The sequence below is a fragment of the Poecilia reticulata genome, chromosome 20 (assembly GCF_904066995.2).
Source record: "Poecilia reticulata chromosome 20, P_reticulata-male-v2, whole genome shotgun sequence".
NCBI classification, from domain to species: Eukaryota; Metazoa; Chordata; class Actinopteri; order Cyprinodontiformes; family Poeciliidae; genus Poecilia; species Poecilia reticulata.
In genome coordinates this window covers 4,756,286-4,773,240 of record NC_088849.1, presented here as the reverse complement: position 1 = coordinate 4,773,240, position 16,955 = coordinate 4,756,286, and the positions used below count along the sequence as shown (strand labels likewise).

Sequence of the window (16,955 nt, the reverse complement as noted above, 5' to 3'; positions counted from 1 at the left end):
ATAAATACAGCAAATGGAAATACAACAAACGGAAAAGGGAGAAGCAAAAAAATCAAAGCAAAGTATATATTTATGCTTTTATTTATTAGCAAAATATATATATTTATTCTTTTATTTATATATTTCTACTTTTATTTTTATATTGATTCTTTCATTTATTATTATGTTGGATATATACAGTATTTATTATTTTATTTATATATTTCTACGTTTATTTTTATATTGATTATTTTATTTATTATTACGTTGAATATATTTTTATTATTTTATTGATATATTTATTCTTTTATTTATATATGTCGGATATATATTTATTATTTTATTTATATATTTATTATTTTATTTATTATTATGTCAGTTTTGGTCCTCCATAGTTAAGTGTATTTCATATAATTGTAATATAAACAAAAACTAAAGAGTTACCTAAAAATTATTTCATACTCCGTATAACACAAACGCAACACACACACATTGACTTACCTTGTGCAAAATCGCTGTCTCTGTTCTCAGCCTGTTCCTGTAGCAGTGGATTTCCTCCCCTATTATTTTCCTCCAACAAATTATTCTACTGAACGAAGCACGTACAGCTCCCTTTTAACCTCCGTCTTCCTATTTCTGACGCTGGATCTTCAATATCCTCAAGTTTTAAATACCAGGCAGCTACAAGCCGTGTGTTAGCTTTAGTGGTTTTGGCTACGGTCTGTTGTCGCCTTCATATCAGCAGGAAAATAAAAAAACTAAGCACTGAGTGGAACAGGCTAATTGCTGGACACAACGGGATACAACAAAACTCAGTCGTTGTACTAGTAGCTCGCAGATATTTTAACTTGTTCATGGTACAGCTCTTGCTATGGTTAAAAACAATAGGAGCAAGCGGACCAGAAACAATCTATGTGGCGAAATTTTTAACGGAAGTACGTCACTACTCGTGGCATATCCACCTTATTCCTAGCCCCCATGAGGCTTTGTGTGATTTATGGGTTCGACTTCCGCTGCATCCAGCAACCGCCTTTGTTTACATGTTAGCAACTCCCTAACCGGCTTTCCACAGAGGGTTTTAGGCTATAAAATATGTGGGAATTTCAGCTTAAATGTGGCAATATTGTTTTATCGCTACCTACAGCTATTGCGGAGGGATGGTGACTTGAAGAAATGGCCGCAAATAACCTGCACTAGTATATCTAGCTACTTCACTGACTCAGTTGCTTTGGTTTCAGATTCGGGTTTTTCTCCACTGGCTTGTTGTCCACACAATACAGTGAGCACACATAAAGCATTTTGGTTTCTCTCTTCAAGTTTAGAGTTTTATGTCAAATTTTTTTGTTTCCTTATCTGTCGGTAGGTGAGGAAAACTACTGCTTATCACAGAAACTGCCTTTTTGTTTTGGGAGCACGTTCATAACACACTATATGCAGCCACAAATTAAACTTGGTCTGATTATTAGAGTACAGGTATGAATAGCACAACAGTTACCTGAGCTTCACAGGGGCATCTTACGACACTTTCCAGTGGCAAGTTGCTCTTTATGACAGGTTAATATGTGATTCGGTTTGGTTCTAGTCCAGTGAGGGGAGATTATCCGTATTACGTAGGGTTGCTACCCGTCCCTTAAAATACAGAATCGTCCCTTATTTGGCTGTTAATGTTGCGATACGGGACACGATTTGTTCCGTATTCTATAAATGTCCGATAGACACGCCTAACACACACATATCAACACTAAGTGTAACAATAATGACTTAAATAAAACACAGGGTATATTAAGGACAGCTAAATTCTCATGGCGGGAGCTGAAGGACCCCTGAACGCTACGGATCGACGCTGTTGTCACGGTTGCCTAGAGACGGACACTACGCAGCCCGGTGAGCTGCAATCGACCCATGTCTTTTTAAAACGTCCTCGACCTGATACTTCACCGTCCTTATAAGTAAAACCTCTCGTAAAGATACAGACATGCGAGGGAAGACGCAAATCCCAGGCTGAATAATGTCAGCAAGGATGAACACAGCCAATTTAAACAAATGTGTTCGTCCTGGCACGGTGTGCTGCTGTATGATAGACCGAATGGATCAGGAGAGAAACTCCAGACTCATCAGAATCTACAGAACCAGACATGAGCCTCTTCATCCCTCAATCATCTCCTGAGGCTGATATGGTACAGAACATTTTTTTATTGATTAAGTTTCTTATTGTGGTTTCAGTAGACTGTTATTTGATTATTAAATTATCAATTATTAGCTTATTTAATATATAGTTGTATCAGCCAAAATAATACAAATGGCCATTTAAAGAAAAAATCATACATAAATATTTCCTACTTTAAAAAGGTTTGTTAGGGCTTTCTATTTGTTTTATTAAGAAATGTTGATATCTTCTATGAATTCAGTGTTCAGTGGTCATTAATGTCAGACCACTGAACCACCCCTGCTGCCCAGGGGCGGTTCTAAATGGGGGCCAACAGGGGTACAGAAGAAATTATGCTAAATAAATGTCTTTTGTTAATGCTCAGTGGTGGATTTTTTTAACCTTCACAATTTTACTTTAACAATAAATTAAAAATTATAGTGCTGCACTTTTAGCTGCTGTATTGAGATAGGATCATACTTTCCATCTGCCAGGGTTCTGCAACCTGAATATCTGGGGACAAAAGTGGCTCTTTGGCTCACTTATTATATCAAATGATGAAATATTGCTCTGTTTTTTATTTCTTTCTTTTTTTTAAGTGTCACAATGGAAAAACACTGACTATCCTGACCCCCGTGGTAAATTTGGTCAATATTCTGCTATTGTAAAAAGTATTCTCTTTACAATACCAGAATTTTCACATAACTTATGCTTTTGGAGCCCTGTCTGAAGACACATTGTGATTATTAAATCAGGTGTTACGATCAGTTACTCAGTACTTGAGCAGTTTACCAAATACATTTTACACTTGCTTAATTAAACTTGTTTAAGGTATGCTCTGATTGGAGAACAATTTTGGAGTACTCTATGTATGAACGATTGCTCTATGGATTACTTTTTTAATAACAAAAACATTGCCATAAAATATTGTCTATCACTGCAGTGGCCATCCCAACCCATGAGAGTAGGGCGACGTACTGTGGTGGTGTCCCTTATTTTCATTTCTGAAAGGTGGTAACCCACCTGAGTGAAGTTGGCCCCCCCACCTTCTTCAAATCAGACAAAATTGGTGTCAAACGTTTGTGCTACGTTTGTGCTGGTTTGTGCAGCAAAAATTTTCGTTTGTGCCGCTATCATTTTAAAGATATAAAGAAATGTTTCTAGAGGTCATCCAAGGTCAACCCTCCACCCACCTTCTTCAAACCAGACAAAATGGGTGTCAATCAACTCGGCTACGTTTGTGCTGGTTTGTGCAGCAAAAATTTTCGTTTGTGCTGCTTTGGCTTTGAAGATATTAATGAAAAGGTAAAGGTCAAAAGGTCAACCAGCCCCCCCCACCTTCTTCAAATCAGACAAAATTGGTGTCAATCAACTCGGCTACGTTTGTGCTGGTTTGTGCAGCAAAAATTTTCGTTTGTGCTGCTTTGGCTTTGAAGATATTAAAACAAAAGTTTCTAGAGGTCATCAGAGGTCAATGATTACCTGTTCATGTTGAAACTGGGAATTTCATTTAAATTATAAGTTGCTAACCTATGAACATGAATAATTTAATTTTAACCTGGAAGAAATTCAATTCAAACTAGCTCTTATTTAGAATGAACAGGTAGGTACAACCATAGACATAATATAAGAATAGATGCCTCATGATTGAGGGCGCCCATCTTGGAGCAGTCCACCACTCCACTCAGCGTTATATGTGTAGCAGGCACAATAATAGATCAGAAAGTTAGATTTTCAAAACATTTTTGGCATCTGGATCACACTAGAAATGATACTGAAAACTACAATCCTGGAGTGGATTATTTGAATTTACCTGGCTTTAGATTTTGACCAGAATGAAACAAAAATTGAAAACAGGCTATTCACTATTGTTATGAAATGTCCTTGCTTAAAAAATAACAAATGTCAAACTTCAAACTTGGAAAAGTCAATTAAACACATAAAATTACATCAAAAGTTGAGATTATTTAACCAGTTTTTTGCATGCAACGTTACATTTTTGTTCAGAATTGATCCACAGTGAACATAATTTTCGTCTGTCCTTCACTTACAGCAAACCCTTATAGTAAACATGCAAGCATGGAGCAAAAATGAGTGCAAGCAGTTCCTTTAACCTGGAGGCACCTTCTCACAGATGCTGGCTCAGATAAAGCAGCGAAGTACCACAAACAACTGGGGGATAAAGCATATGCAAAACAAAAAGAGTACTTATGCACTACTACTTTCGTAGCTGGATATAGATTTAAAAAAAGGCAATACCACAATAAAGAAAACATTCAGTTGTTTTAAGTAATCACCCACTTCATGCTCCACTTACGGAAGGTACTGGAGATGAAACGAATGCAATAACAAATCTATATGAAGATTGAATTACAGGAGAGGAAATTAACTGCTAAAAGTTAATTTAACAGCAAAATGATAAGTTTTAAAGAAGTGCTCATGATCCAAAACAAGTGTTGAAAATCTAACTTTCTTGATTTTTCACAAATCAGAAAAAGGTTTCACAAATCCCAAACATGGTTTTAAATATTCTGCTATTAGAGCAGAATAATCTTGTCCAGGTTTGAAGTGTCTAGGTATAGTAGATTTTGAACTACAGCCGATTAATGATGCGGAAGGTAGTGAAAAATTAAGTGGAATCGCCCTTTAGCTATTGGAAGCTAGAAATCGGAACTAACTTCAGCTTCGTGCACTGTAGCTAATATTAGCTGGTATCTCGCTGGTGGACATAAATACAGTAAAGTAATATTATAATCACAAAATATATACAATAATATGTCCATCTTACTCGTGAAATGTTGTCTGTGGAGCCCTCACATCAATAGTCCATCGATCAGAACAACAATATCCCTCAGTGCTGAGGTATCTTCTGTTGTTTTGGTTGAGCAAAGTAGGAAGACGACCTCTCCAAGATGGCCAACAAATTTCCTGCACCGGAGCAGCCAATGCGGGGTCTACTCTTATATTATGTCTGTGGGTACAACACCTCCCAAAGCTATCTCGGTGACCTGTATTTTAGCTTCTGATCACTAGAGGGTGCTATTAGACGAACTGTACAATTGAAAAACAAAAAAATAAGAATAAAACCACCAACTATAATACAAAAAGTATTATAACAGTCCTTCAAAACAACCATGAATTACTGTAATGAGTTATATGGCCCAGCAGGTTCATTGGTGTGGACAGAGAGATTAAACTAGTTTTAAATACAGTGTTAGAATACAAAGCTAAAGAAAAAAGACAATGTCAACTGGGACTCGTCTTAAAGCTACGGTGGCCGACAGGTGCAAATGTGCAGCAACAGAGAAAACATGCAAACAAAAAAGAGACGCAAACAAATGAAATGCAGCTAACAAGAAGAGATGATGCAAACAAAAAAAGAGACGCAAACAAAAAGCAAATAAAATGCAGTAAACAAAAAAGAGACGCAAACAAAAAGCAAATAAAATGCAGCAAACAAAAAAGAGACGCAAACAAAAAGCAAATAAAATGCAGAAAACAAAAAAGAGACGCAAACAAAAAGCAAAATGCAGCAAACATAAAAAGAGACGCAAACAAAAAGCAAATGAAGCAAACAAAAAAAGAAACGCAAACAAAAGACCCTCCTGCTTTGCTCGACCAAAACAGCAGAAGATGCCTCAGCACTGCAGGATATTGTTGTTCTGATCGACTGACTATTGACGTGAGGGCTAGACAGACAACGTTTCGCAAGTAAGATGGACATATTATTGTGTATATTTGGTGATTAGAATATTACTTTACTGTATTTATGTCCACCGGCGAAATACCAGCTAATGCTAGCTGGTATAGTGCGATAGTGCTTGGTGTTCAGCCCCTGCTCTGAAAGCTAACCGAGATTATCTTAAAAAGTTTCAATTATTTTCTAACATTGACTTAGATATCTGATACAAGAGCCCACTATAGAAATGAAACAATATAATATAAAAATCATAATATTACATGTTATAACATGAAGAAATAAGAGTACCTCGGACTTCTGGATGTCGGCGTCGAGGAAATGCTCAAGATTATATCGGGAAATCCCGTGGACTGGTGAAAGAACTTTTGACAAAGACTACGGCGGGTAGACACAGCTGTGCTGTGAATGGACCAGAGTGGGGAGATAGTACAGATAGTGAAAGTGACGGGAGTTCTGAAACATCGAGTAGTGAAAGGATGAGTACAAAAAGAGGAAATTCTTCAGCAACGGCAGGTGTAGAAAAGAAGGGAAGAGTGGTGAAAAGCCGGGATGAGTCTGAAGAAGAAATGCAGAGGGAAGTAAGGGAGTTTAAAGTGATTGTTAGAGTTAACAAGGAGAAGGCGTTGCAAACGATCAGTCCAGTTAAATTATACATGATTCTGAAGAATCAAGTGGGGGACATCACTAATGCAAAAGTACTAAGAGATGGAAACTTATTGATAAGTTGTAATACAGAGGAACAAGAAGACAGAGCATGTAAGTTGAAAGAAATAGGAAAATATAAAGTGACAAGTGTGAGTCTAGTACAAGAAGGAATTAAATAGAGGAAGGGAGTGATTTGGGGGCTCCCAATTGAGGTTTCAAATGAGGATATAAAATCAAATCTCAGAGGAGGAAGAATTAAAGATGTAAGAAGGCTTCAGACCTTTACAAATGGAGAGAAAATCAACAGTGAAAATGTCTTGATAGAGTTTAATGAAGAAAGACTCCCAGAAAGAGTCTATTTAGGATATTTGACCTATAATGTAAGAGAGTATGTCCCACGACCAATTAGATGTTTTAAATGTCAAAGATTTGGCCATACAGCTCAGACATGTAAAGGAAAGAGGATACGTGCACAATGTGGAGAAGATCATGAATATGAAGAATGCAATAAGAGCAGGCAGCCAAAATGCTGCAATTGTGGTGGCAGCCATAGTGTGGCATATGGGGGCTGTGAAGTAATAAAGAAGGAAGTGTAGGTCCAACAAGTTAGAGTTAGAAACAAAGTATCCTATGCAGAGGCTGTTAAAGTGGTAAAGCAAAGAACTGAGGTTGGGATGGAAAACAGGAAGAATACAGGGTTAAACCAAACAAAAGAAAATAAAGTGTATGTGGATTTAAAAAAAGCTAGTGACATTTATTGCAGGGGTTATAAATGGAACAATGGAAATTAAGTCAAAAACAGAAAGAATTGAAGTAATTGTGAAAGCAGCAGCAAATCATCTTAACATTAATGAATTGACATGGGAGGAAGTGAGGGATGACCTCAGTGCTCAGGCCAGTCAGGAGACAGCTTGGATAGGATAATAACAATATGGTATTGCTTCTTCAATGGAATGCAAGAAGTTATCATATATCAAATATCAAATGGACAAGAATTAAAGCATTTTATTGATAAATTAGAAGAAGCTCCAGAGATTGTTTGTGTACAAGAAACTTGGTTAAAACCCCAATTAGAATTTAAAATATTAAAATATTCTGCTGTTAGATTTGATAGGATTGAAGGTAATGGTGGGGGATGTGCCATATTTATTAGGGAAGGGTTGCCGTTTAGAGTGAATAGAGTTGAATAGAGTTTTTTTAAGAAGTTGCCGTTTAGAGTGATTAAGAGAGGAAAAGAAGATGAGTTTGTAATTGTGGAAATTTGGATTAATGCAGACCCATTTATTATAATAAATTATTACAATCCATGTAGAAGATTAGACTTGGATAAATTAAAAGAAATTCAGGGACAAAATAGAAATAAAGTTATTTGGTGTGCAGATTTTAATGCCCATAGCAATTTATGGGGAGGGCAGGGAACAGATACAAATGGAGATATAGAATAGCTGTTGGAAGATAATCAATTAGCATGTATGAATGATGGGAGGGGAACAAGAATAGATGTGCATGCAGGAAATTACTTAGCTATAGATTTAACTTTGGTGTCCAGAGATTTAGCGGGATTATGTGAGTGGGAAATAGAGCAAGAAACAACAATAGGTAGTGATCATTTTCCAATTTTTGGTAAAATCCTTATTTCTAAAGAGAAAGGGATGGTAGAAAGGCAGGAAAGATGGATATTTGGTAAGGCAAAATGGAATATATTTAAATATACGTGAGAAATATATGGATGAAGTCAATTTAAATCTAGATATAGAAAGTAAAGAAGGAAAGATTAGGGAAGTTATATTGAAAGCAGCAAAAATAACAATTCCTGTAAGTAAAGGTAAGAGCAAAAAGAAAGAGGTACCTTTGTGGACAAAAGAGTGCAGTGAAACAATAAGGAAAAGAAATAGAGCTTTCAGAATATTGAAGAGAACACACAATTTTAAAAATTTTATTGAATTTAAAAAATATCAAGCAGAAGCAAATAAAGTTATTAAGAAGGCAAAGAAGACAAAATGGAGAGTTTTTTGTGATTCAATTGGCAGAACAACTCCTATAATTAATGTATGGGGAATGATTAAGAAAATGAAGGGGAATAGACAGGAGAGTACATATCCAATTCTAAAACATGAAGAAGAAACAGCAGTAACAAATGAAGAGAAAGTAGAAGTAATGGCAAGAGCATTTGCAAAGATTCAAAGTTCAGATAATTTAACAGAACACGGGAAATTTAGGAGGGAACAGACAAGAAGGGCAAATAATTTTATTTTAGAAGGCGAAACAACTCCAGGTAATGGAATGGATGTTTATTTTTCTATGCAAGAAATGAAGAAAGCAATACTGAGATCAGGACTAACAGCACCAGGAAAAGATCAGATATGCTATATTATGTTAAAACACTTAGGGAATCAGGCTGAAGAAAAACTTCCAGGTTTATATAATAAGATATGGAAAGAAGGAAGATTACCTTCTAATTGGAAGGAACCAATTATTGTGCCAATTATTAAACCGGGAAAAGATCCAACAAACCCTTTAAGCTATAGACCAATTGCACTTGCTTGATGTTTAGGAAAGATTATGGAAAGAATGATAGCAGAAAGGATTACATATTATGTAGAAAGTAAAGGACTTTTGTCTTCATGTCAAAGTGGATTCAGAAAAGAAAGGAGTGCAATGGATCCAGTTGTGTGTTTAGAATCAGATATTAGAAGAGCTCAAATTAATAGGGAAGTAGTGGTAGCAATATTTTTTGATATTGAGAAAGCATATGACATGATATGGAAGGATGGGTTGCTTATAAAATTATATAAAATGGGGATTACAGGAAGGGCTTATAATTGGATTAAAGATTTTTTGTTGAATAGAGTTATACAGGTACAGTTGGGAGTAAAAAGATCCAATAAATATAAAATTGATAATGGAACTCCACAGGGAAGTATCATCAGTCCTTTATTATTTTCAATCATGATTAATGATGTTTTTACAGAAGTAGATCAGGATGTCATGCAGTCATTAATTGCTGATGATGGAGCCTTGTGGAGGAAAGGGAAAAATGTAAGATTAGTGTATGAGAAAATACAAAAAGCTATTAAATCTGTTGAAAATTGGGCTTATAAATGGGGAGTTAAATTCTCAGTAGGTAAAACAAAGACTGTTGTATTTGGTAGGAAGAAAATTGAGGAAATAGATTTAAAATTAGAAGAATTGAAAAAGTGAATAAATTTTGTTTTTTAGGTATCATGTTTGATTCCAAACTTTTATGGGGTGACCATATAAAGTATATTGAAGGGAAATGTAAAAAAGTTATAAATATAATGAGGTGTTTAACAAGATTAGATTGGGGTGCAAACAAAATTCATTTAAAAAAGATTTATGTTGCTTTCATCAGAAAGCAGTTTTGGACTACGGATGTGTAGTTTACAGGCAAGCTGCAACAACAGTGATTAGTAAATTAGAAGTTATTCAGAATCAAGCTTTGAGATTATGTTGTGGAGCTTTGAAGACATCTCCATCTTTGGCAGTGCAGGCAGAAATGGGGGAGATTCCTTTATATTTAAGACAAAAGTAAATTATGCTGAATTATTGGGTGAGTTTGCAGAGACATAAGGAGGAGGACAATACAGCATTAAGAATACTGAGACCTTGCTGGGAGAGTGGAAAAGCTAAAATAGACTGTTTTGCCTGGGCAGCAGATAAATGCATTAGGGAAATAGGTATACAGGGAAAGACATACTGTGCTGCGGTGCCATATCCAATTACACCTTATTGGTTATTTCCATATGTAAATGTAGATTTAGAAGTTTATAAAGAAATGCAGGTTAATAAAGATAATAACTGGGAAATGTTTGTAAATAATAGAATTAAGAATATGTATACATTCTTTACAGTTATATATACAGATGGCTCAAAAGATTTAGTTTCAAATAAAACAGGATTTGCTTATGTCTTTCCTGAACTAGGTATATTTAAGAAGCAAAGAACATCTGATTATTTATCTGTTTATAAAGTGGAAATGTTAGCAATTCTGATGTCCTTAAAGTGGATAGAACAAAATAGAATCGAAAATGTTCTTTTATGTTCAGATTCATCATCATCATTAATGTCCTTTTCAAATATCTCATCTGAAAGTCGTATGGAAATGGTATATGAAATTTATCAAATAATATTTAGAATGACACAAATTCAAATAAAGATTAGGTTTATGTGGGTACCTGCTCATAAATACATAGAAGGGAATGACATGGTAGATAATTTAGCTTAAGAGTCTTTAAAACAAAATGGAAATATGGAAATAGCGTATTGTAAATCTGAAATAAAATCAATTATTAAGAGAAAAATTTAATCTGAATGGCAACAATTATGGGAGGAAGGAACTAAAGGTCGTCATTTATTTAAGTAGGAAAGTAGGAAATATGGAAATAATTGGAGAAAATCGAAAAGAACAAGTAGTAATGACAAGATTGAGGATCGAACATACCGGATTAAATAAAACATTACATTTGACAGGTAAACATCTAACAGGTAGTTGTGAGTGTGGTATGGCTATGGAAACAGTAGAACATGTAATAATTCATTGGGAAAATTATGCAGTAAGTAGAGAGAAGCTAAAACAAGAAATTATGAAATATGATAATTTTTTGCACAGTGGCGCAGTTGGTAGAGCTGTTGCAGCAAGAAGGTTCTGGGTTTGATTCCCGACCCCGGTCTTTCTGCATGGAGTTTGCATGTTCTCCCTGTGCATGTGTGGGTTTTCTCCGGGTACTCTGGTTTCCTCCCACAGTTCAAAACCGTCCATGACTGTCAGGTTAATTGGCCTCTCCATGTGAGTGTGTGTGTGCATGGTTGTTTGTCTCTGTGTTGCCCTGCGACAGACTGGCGACCTGTCCAGGGCGACCCCGCCTCTTGCCCGGAACGTTAGCTGGAGATAGGCACCGGCAACCCTCCCGACCCCACTAAGGGACAAGGGTGTATAGAAAATGGATGGATGGATATAGAGACATTAAAACTTAATAAGATATTAATTAAACATAAAATAAATGAAGCAGTTATTAAATTTTTGAAGGAAACAGGATTATTTATAAGAATTAAGGTCAAAGGGAGATACTCTGGTCCACACTCCAGCATAGTAGATGGAGATATTACATCTTAATGTTAGATGTCACCCGCCAGTAAAATCAGAAGAAGAAGAAGGGAGGCGCTGATTGATGAGGCAGGTGTGACTAGAGTCTTCCAGACTGAACTTTTGTCAAGACTCCATTACTTACTAAAAATTTAATTAGTTACTCTTTAATGTATTGTAAGTTTTTTTTTCAGCTCCAGTTTATGTTCAGCCATCAGTTTTTTTAAAATAATCTCCTTTCTCCATATGAGGAGGCTACTGGTCTCCAGGGTTTGATTCACTTTAAGTCTTCCCCAATTCTCTTTCTGCCTGTTTGCTGCCTATTATAATTAATTTTTTACAAAACTTTACTTCACTGTTAGGTGATTAGAAATGCTTTGCATGCTAATGTAAATTTATCTATAAGCAGTAGAGGTCAGCTTTGGTGTTGGCTGCCCTGAGATGGGCTTTTGCTTTAGTTTGCTGGACTAACTAATATGCATTTAAACTAAACAAAAATGTCAAGATGGTTTTAACTAAACTGAAAGAATAGCCCTGTAACATGATCTGAGAATTACTTGAAAGAATGAAAAAATAAATTTCTGTGCATATGCTGGAGCTAACATATGCACAGAAATGCATATATTAGCTCCAACATATGCTAACATATGCATATGTTAACATATTCTTACATATGCATATGGACTAACATATGACTAATATGTTGGATTAGTCTGTTAAAACTAATAGACTAATAGTTAATAAAAGATGAAGATAAAATTAGCGGTGGTGTCTAACATCTTTATACAATATGGTCAATTTACCTGTGGATGTCAGTTGCCACCATTCTGCATTCCAATGATAGATTTGATGCACCATGTCCCATTTTAAAAACGTTTTAGTTGCTTAGTTATTAGCCTATATTTAATTCTGACAAAAGGGAAGAAAAATAACACAATATTCTAATGCAAATGTTTAGCAGTGAAAAAGTGCAGTAAAGTTTTATCCACTGAGAAAAGATTGGCAAGCACCCAAACCAGTCCAAATTTCATTTCAAATAGGTAAGATTTTAGATGATTAACGTAAGAAAATTGTGAAGAGGAAGGTGCTTTTTGAATTCAGCCCTTATTTACCTAATGGACTCCTATAGGAATTGGTCTATTCAATTTTTCTAAAGGTATCGGAGTAAAGTAAGTTGATTAAAAATGAATAGACCTCAATTTAGATTTTTGTTGGTAAAAATCTTTAAAAATGTATCAGTTAAGTTCAGTTTCACAACCACAACCATGTTGGTCCATCTCAGAAAATTACAGAATGTATTAAAAGTTTGTAGTTTTAATACTTTTGCTGGGAACTGTACCCAATGTTGAGATTGTAAAGCTTGACAGTTGAACAATCCCTCATTGATGTTCGATTGTTAAAGTCTTTAGAATGACCTTCAGTGGAGTCAACAGCTGACACGATCAGAGGTAGATAATACATTTTATTCTGTACCGTTTGTTGCCTCACAGTGCAACTTATTTTATTCATTTTCATTATACATTTTTTTTTATTTGCAAGTTTTCTGTTGAATTTATATGTTCTCGCTGAGGTCAAAGCAAACCCTGCAAGAATTCTCCAAAACACTGCATTCATAAACTCAAGAGGTTGTTACAGAGCTGCTGTGGAATGACCTTCAGATGAATAGATTCATATAATGTACTCCTTGCTGCCTCTATAAAATATATTTTTTTTACTTTTTTATCATTAATAGTGATAAAACTTTGCTCTGAATCAAGCTGCAATTCAGAGCAAAGTTTTATGGTGTTCAAGTCACAGATATGGATTTTGGTTGCATAATTATATTGCATAAAATATTTTTAACCCTTTAAATGACCTTTTAGGCCTTGTTTGGACAGTCAACCTTGACTTTTGTGAAATTGCGGTTGGGTCTATTACACAGGATGTCACAACAATATTACTGCTCAGATGCAATTCAAGTCATGCATGATAATCCTGTTAGCCACACTGACCTCCTGGCTAAAGTTCCTCTCTCACGACTGGAAAACATGTTAATTTTCAGGCTATTTTCACCTTAGCCAGGCAGAAAATGTCCTTCTACACAAAACAAATGCTGCATTGATTGTACAGCTTGCAAGGTATGGAGGACCAAAACTGACATAATAAGAAATAAAAGCATAAATATATATTTAGGTTTTCCTTGTCCTTACGCATGAGTTTCCATCAAGAAATGTATATATACTGCTCAAAAAAATAAAGGGAACACTTAAACAGCACAATATAACTCCAAGTAAATCAAACTTCTGTGAAATCGACAACGGGGACCCTCATCAGGTCAATCAGTGTTGCTTCCTAAGTGGACAGTTTGATTTCACAGAAGTTTGATTTACTTGGAGTTATATTGTGTTGTTTAAGTGTTCCCTTTATTTTTTTGAGCAGTGTATTTTCTTTTTCATTTCCCCTAAACATGCGTTTTGTCAAGAAGAGTAAATATTTTGTTTTGTCTTTTCCTTATACAAGCCCTCGTTCTTTTGTCATTGCCAGTGGTGGGAAGTAATGAAGTACAAGTACTTAGTTACTGTACTTAAGTACAATTTTCGTGTATCTGTACTTTACTTAAGTAGATTTAATAATGGATACTTTCTACTTTTACTCCACTACATTTTACAGTAAGTATCTGTACTTTTTACTTCACTACATTTCTACAAAACTGTCGCGTTACTCGTTACATCCAAGTCGTGTTGCGCTTTTTGTCCATTCAAATGTGAAGTTCAGGGACTTAAGATGGTGCCGTAAAATCCAAGCAATAAAACGTGACTTACGTGTCTGTTGTCACCCATCGCCTCCCCCTGTACTCGCACACGGAGCTCCAAGAAATGCGCAGTGGTTTCCTCTGAGCGGGAGAAGATGTCTGTCTAATCGTCAGTAATATAAGAGCGCTGCATAAATCTTAAGATATGGTGACATGTAAAATCAGCAGCGCTTCGCTTTCACAGATGGTTGGGACTTCCAACTTTTAGCGTCACTTGGAAGGAAAGCTTAAAAACAGGTAAGCTCCGTGGACGTGATGCTAGCAAAGCTAGCTGTATTGACTGAGACACATGTCGCAAAAAAAGTTGTCACTCATGCGCTGAATTATTGTGTGGAGGTGTTGACTGAGGTGTTGCATATATGGGACAGTGCTGTGACCAAAGTCTGCAATATAGTGATATGACATTCAGGAACGATCCGATTCTTTTGGACGGATCTTTACTAAGGTTGGTAAGACTGAAGCCGCACTGCGTGCGTACACACTGCAGTTCTTTTATTTCATATATATATTTAATTGGCGAATAAATAAAACAAGAACGTAAGAACACAGAGCATGCTCATTCCTCTTTGTTTTTGTCACCTGTCATGGTGGTAAACATTGCAGCGGGAGGGAGGATGAAAACAGTCACAGTGTTCCTTCTGCTTGGTTACTTCTTGCTTATTGCGCCTTGGACAGTGTTCATAGTTAAGCGTTGTTTACCGTTAATTGCTATATTTAATGGCGCAGACAGTTGTCTGCACCATTGGCAATATGGGCAACCACCCAGGGCATTTTTTTTTTAGGAATCGCAGGAGACCTTTGTGGATTGTGGCACAGAGATGAAAGCAAAACAGAATGATGTTAGGTTCTGGGGTTTTTAGCTTTGGTTTGCTGAGTTGTCTCCCCACGAGATGGAGTCCGAGAGGTGGCGGGCTGTGGTTTCATTGATGACGTCATCCTCACACCAGAGGCTGATCATCTAATTGACGCCAGCATAAGAAGGGTGGAACGCCTATAGTTCGACGCCAGAGTGTCAACCGTAGATGGTACCGCCAGCTCCTCAGAGATTTTGCTCCAAGTTTTTTCCTTGTCTCGAGATCTGCCAGTTATCCCCGTAGCTTGGATCGTGCTTCATTGTGATCTTTTTCTGCTTTCCACAGGATCCATCCAGATCTGGTTGCCTGTTTTCTGGTTACCCAGCCATGACGTCTTGGGTACCTTCCCCTAGATGCCTGAAAGCCAAGTTTCATCCTTTTCCGTAAATTCACCTGCAATTCAGAAGTTTCCGACCGGCCGTTCTACCTACACCCCGCCACCTTCAAAGAGGGCGTCCTGTCCGCCCTCCAACGCCACCTTCCGATCCACCAGGCCTCACGTGGAGACGACTCATTAGTTTGAACCCCTGAACCTACCAGTCCCCTCCAAGCCGTTTTGAACGCACAGAGCCAGTAAGTTTACCCATTACTCATTCACAAACTCCCGTTTCCCAGCACTTGAACTCACCACACTCCCCTTGTCTTCTCAGTGCTCTGAGAGCAGCCGAGCAGTTCCTGGACCAGCTTCACTTTCTGTTGCTTGACTTCTGTAAATAAACTTTTCATTTTTTATAACTCTGTCTCCTATGGTGTTCTTGCATGTGGGTAAGATCCGTTAAACCCATCATGACAAATGAAGAGTTTGAATTCATACTGGTTAAATTTATTTCAGCCCTACGTATTTAATATCTAGGTGTTTTTATGGAAATGTGGATCATTCAGATCAATTTGAGAAGCAATTTTGATAGGTGCACTTAATTTTATTGTGTCACGTAGCGCGGGGTGCCGAGATTTGGTCTCGGGTTCGGTGGTCTGGTCTAGACTACAACTCTGCTACATGGCTCCTTGATTCCATGTCCTCCCCTGCCAGTTGAATTTCTTTAAAAATAAATGCCACTCGTGGCAAAAAAAGTGAAGTTTATGCTATGTTAGGACAGGAGACAAGATGTTTCCATCCCTGAAACTATGATGCATAGAATCACATATCTAAGTCTATGTTACAGAGTAAACACAACATGCTTTATCTGTGGCATTGTTCATTAAAATGGCACATTTCTGATGTATTAAAATTAAATACGATCGGTTCACTTAATGATATTGTAGCAGCATAAATGATACGCTGCCACTATAAGGCCAATTTCGGCTGCTGCATATAAGCAAGCCTTCACCTGTCATGAGGCTGCTTGCATCGTGACGTCAACTCTATCTGCCTCCTTTGTTTGCACCATTCTGGCCTCCTTTGCTGCACCTCCAATATCTGGACCGATCTGTCCATTCATTTCTTTGCTGACAGGAAGGTAAGAGCTAGCGTGGCTAGGTAACATCTGTTTTATGTAAACAGAACCTTCACATAGCGTTTCTTACAGTTGTACTGCATCTAGGTGATATTGAGGATCTGATCATTTGGCCTTTATCAGGTCACAGGTAAGCAGCTGCTGCAAGTTATATATTTCTTTGTAGCAGTTGTATTAATTTGCTATATTCTTTTAGCCTTCTGATGACTCAACGACGTTGCACCTGGAGTGATACTCGCTGCTGTTTTGTCTAATTACAAATTGTTTTAAAAGACCAACTTG

At 36.7% G+C, this 16,955-nt stretch overlaps 1 long non-coding RNA gene across 1 annotated transcript; it reads left to right on the top strand.

Moving 5' to 3' along the window:
* The first annotated feature begins 304 nt into the window (after positions 1-304).
* LOC103482377 (uncharacterized) lies at positions 305-15,959 on the top strand. The gene is made up of 3 exons (XR_536450.3): positions 305-2,156; positions 15,505-15,792; positions 15,870-15,959. It is a non-coding gene; the product is annotated as an uncharacterized LOC103482377 (long non-coding RNA).
* Positions 15,960-16,955: the final 996 nt, after the last annotated feature.